At 43.2% G+C, this 4,778-nt stretch overlaps 1 long non-coding RNA gene across 1 annotated transcript; it reads right to left on the reverse strand.

The window, feature by feature from the left end:
* Window positions 1-1,463: 1,463 nt before the first annotated feature.
* On the reverse strand, window positions 1,464-2,525 carry LOC311428368. Its single transcript, XR_014687664.1, has 2 exons — window positions 2,429-2,525; window positions 1,464-1,929 (listed from the first exon to the last, which is right to left on the reverse strand). It is a non-coding gene; the product is annotated as an uncharacterized lncRNA (long non-coding RNA).
* Between the last annotated feature and the right edge of the window lie 2,253 nt (window positions 2,526-4,778).

Genomic DNA, 4,778 nt, shown 5'->3' on the forward strand with positions numbered 1-4,778 from the left:
TATTATAGTTTAAAGTTCCATTTAGGGGCCACTTTTCTCCACATTCCAGCTTATAAAGCGGCCACCACTGATTACGATATTTTATCAATGTTTTCCTGTTCACACTTCCACCGGCAGATCCTCCAATATCCTTCCAGTGACTTAAAACACATCCTAACACACTTTTCTTTAAAATTTCACTGCTTGTTTGCCCCCCCAGTTTCCAGTTTACACTTTCAGAATACACATGTTACTTGCAAAAGCGTATCACAAAAATGTATCACTCATAAAATTACAGGCACGCAATATCTTTCAGTAGCGATGTCACAAAGCTACTATTACCAGCAATATTGCTAAAATCACAATAACAATAGTCAGAGTCAAATTCCACATGCGATAAGTCAGAAAACCAAACTGTGTAACACCGTAACGATATCTTTCTTACAACAATGCCACGAACCTACTATTACCACCAGGAAAATAGCCAAAAGCGCAGTAACAATAACCAGAGTTAAATACCATACTCCATGAGTCAGAAAACCGAAATAGACAACACAATTCCAGATGGACCTTAAAGCGAGCTCTTTCCTTAAGGTCCCCAAATATACTTATGGTGCTTACCACAAAGTATATACCAAACACTGCCTCGCAGAAGATCACCTTCTGACTTACAGACAGTTCCAGATACAGATGGACCCCAAGGTCCCCAGATATACTTGTGGTACTAACCACAAAGTATATACCAAATACTGTCCTGCAGAAGTCACCTTCCGACTTACTGGACAGTCCCAGATGACCGGTCTACCAGAAAACCAAACCAGAATAAAGAATATACTCACTTACAATGATGGGGTCCTTGTCTGCCTCCGCAGTGATCCGGTGAGTCGAGGAGTCCCTCCGGGAAATCCCGGGGGTACCCTAGGGAGTCCTGTCCCCAGCGGGTCCTGCGGTCCGGCAGAGAGGTCGTCCCATCTGGGGTGCCAGATTGATTCAAAGATCGAAGCCGAAATTCCTTTAAGTGGTATATTCTTTATTGCAGCGCTGGATGCACGGGGGATCTCTCCACCTATCGTGCATACTCAAAGCAGAAAGCAGTCTTGAATTTATACAATCAATCTATCATTATTCTACAAGCACCTATACATATGCATTACCTATCCCCGCCTTCCCTCGCTTCTCATGCTAATTAGTCTTTTGGCACCTTGCGCCTGCGCAGAGCCTTCCAAGAATTGTGGGCAGGGGTCTTTGGGACGTGGGCAGGGGTCTTTGGGAGGAAGACCCCGAGTCTTCCTCACAGTGTACTTTTCACCTTTGGTCAGGAATCTGCTGAATTGGCATGTTTCTTAATTGCGAGAGCTGGTTGTTGCCAATTCTTCCGTTTGTTGTATCTTTATAATGAATTCCAATGTCCAGTTTTGAGATTTATAGTCCTTACGTTTGTTTCTCTGTCCGTCTGCCGCTTCCTTATCATGAGTTCCAGTGTCTTGTTTCGAGATATACAGTCCATGTCTGGGGATTGTCCTTGCCTCCCCAATACCTCCCCAGTACCTCCTTAATCAGCTCGTAGTCTTCCTCTCCCCCTTTGTACTTACTTGGCACCATACCAATGTATGAGATTAGAACTGGTGAGAAAACAAAAAGACCTCCACACGGACTTTAGAAGTCTCAGTTACACTCTCACACACAAACACTAGCAACCGCACCTTTACCCAACCGGACGGTATCTTACGAATCAGTCGTATTCATCCAGAATCCAACTGGACGGTATCCACAAGCATCTCTGCTGTCTTCGTCTGGGATCGAACCAGACGGTATCCACAAACGACTGTCGTCTTCATCCGGTTCGATTCCGGACACCGGAATCCAACCGAACGGTATCCAAACGACCTTGTCGTCTTCGTCCGGATCTTCGCGCGCAGAATTACAGGCAAAAAACAGCCAGCAAGGGAGCTCAAAAAAAAACGAAAACAAATTCTTTGCTTACCTTTATTCAGGTTCAGGATGGCATTAGTCCCGATCTGACTCAAACAGGAGCCACCAAATGGTGGGGCGCCTCTCCTAGATTAAATCAGAATTCAGGAACTATAGCCATCCCGGACGAGCCCCAAAATTGTTATAAATGGCTCAGGATTCAAATTAGGATTAAATAAAAAAATAGGATTTATTGAAAGAATATAAAGGAATAGAGGTAAGCAAGCAGCGCTGGGTGCACCGGGAGTCTCCGCTCCACCAGGACGCACACCAGTTACATCAAGCAGCTGATTTTTATGCTCCTAGACTAATACATATTCATTACTACTTCTAAAAAAAATAGATTATTAAAATTAGCTTCCGGGGTGCAGTCTCTCCTACTGGAGCATGCGCAGTCTCCTCTGGGGTCTCTTCTGGGGGTCTCTAGGGGTCTTTCATGCTGAAGGCTCGTAGTCTTCCTCTCCCCCTTTGTACTTACTTGGCACCATACCAAGTTTATAGAACATTCTCTTCAAGACTTGTCTCCCAGCCGTCCTTCAGCTTCTTTTTCCTTCCTCTTAATCTCTCGGCCCCCCTAACCAGATACCAAAGATCCGCATAGTATCCCATAACAGTCACTAGTTGTTATCAGTTGTTCTGAAACTCCCAGACATCAAACACAAACAGCTTCACGAGTAATTAAAACATTCTTCCCCAGCCATTCACAGACACATCTATAGCAGTGTTAGAAATAGAAGTCCGGAATAACAAAAGCAAACAGGTTCATAAATTTAAGGAGTGATAAATTGACTAGAATGAGGGGGAGACTGGGACACACTGCAGCTGAGGTTCAAGAATTAAATTGCCAGTGCAGGGCCCAGAGGCAGACAGGATTCAAACAGAATTGTTCTTTATGGACACGAATTGTTAAAACATTCCTCACACCCTTATCATAAGCCATACAACAACAGTTACATGTACACTTACGCTTGCACTTACCCTAGCAATTACTCGTACAATTACTCTTAACCTTACTATTAAGCTAACCCTAAACCTTACCCTTATCCTAACACTTACCCTTATCCTAAACCTTACCCTTTTTGCTACACTTACCCTTTGCCTAATTCTAAACCTTAGCCTAACCCTCACCCTTACCCTTACCATTATACTTACTTTTACCCTTGACCTAAACCTTACCCCAATCCTTACCCTGACCCTTACATTAACCCTAACCCTTACCCTAACCCTTACTCTAATCCTAACCCTTAACCTAAACCTTACACTTAATCTTACCTTTAACCTTACCCTTAAACTAATACATACTCTTACCTTTCCCTCACCATAACCCTAAAATTAACCGTAACCATTACCTGAACACTTATCCTTACCTAACCCTAACCCTTACTCTAACTTTTACCCGGACCCGGACCCTTAGACTTCCCCTTCCCCTTCCCCTTACTCTTCCCCTTACCCTAACCCTTACCCTTACACTTACGGTTACCATTTACCTTACCCTTACCCTAACACTTAACCTTAACCTAACCCTAACCCTAAACCTTACCTGAACCCTTACCCTGACCCTTACATTAACCCTAACCCTAAAACTTAACCTTAACCTTACCCTTAACCTTAACCTAATACTTACCCTTACTTTTCCCTCACCCTAACCCTAAAATTAACCCTAACCATTACCCTTACCCTAACCCTTACTCTAACCCTTACCCTTACCATAACCCATACTCTAACACATACTTCTACCCGTAACCGTACCCTTACCGTAACCCTTACCCTTACCGTTACCGTTACCCTTACCCTTACCGTTACCGTTACCCTTACCCTTACCGTTACCCTTACCATTACCCTTAACCTAACCCTAAACCTTACCCTTATCCTAACACTTACCCTTACTGTAAACCTTACCCTTTCTGCTACACTTACCCTTAGCCTAAATCTAAACCTTACACTTACCCTTAGCCTAACCCTCGCCCTTACCGTTACCCATACCCTTATTCTTACCCTTACCGTAACCCTTACCTTTACACTTACGGTTACCATTAACCTTACCCTTACCCTAACACTTATCCTTAACCTAACCCTTACCCTAAACCTTACCCCAACCCTTACCCTGACCCTTACATTAACCCTAACCCTTACCCTAAACCTTACCCTTACTCTTAACCTTAACCTTACCCTTAACATTCACCTAATACTTACGCATACGTTTTCCTGACTTTAACCCTAAAACTAACCCTAACCATTACCCTAACACTTAACCTTACCCTAACCCTAACCCTTACTCTAACCCTTACCCTGACCTGTACCCTTACCCTTACCCTTACCCTTATACTCACCCTAATTCTTACCCATACCATAACCCATACCCTAACACATATTTGTACCCTTAACCTTACCGTTACCCTTAACCTTACCCTTACCCTTGCTCTATCCGTTACCCTTACGCTTACCCTTAACATAAACCTTACCCTTGACCTTACCCTTACCATAAGCCATACAACAACACTTACATGTACACTTACGCTTGCACTTACCCTAGCAATTACTCATACAATTACCCTTAACCTTACTATTAAGCTAACCCTAAACCTTACCCTTATCCTAACACTTACCCTTATCCTAAACCTTACCCTTTCTGCTACACTTACCCTTTCCCTAATTCTAAACCTTACCCTAACCCCTCACCCTTAGAATATACATATATTTACCCTTTACCTAAACCTTTACCCCAACCCTTACCTTGACCCTTACATTAACCCTAATCCTTACACTAAACCTTACACTTACTCTTAACCTTAACCTTAGCTGTAACCTAATACTTACTCTTACGTTTC

Source organism: Aythya ferina, assembly GCF_964211825.1.
Source record: "Aythya ferina genome assembly, contig: HAP1_SCAFFOLD_61, whole genome shotgun sequence".
In the NCBI taxonomy this organism is placed as follows: Eukaryota; Metazoa; Chordata; class Aves; order Anseriformes; family Anatidae; genus Aythya; species Aythya ferina.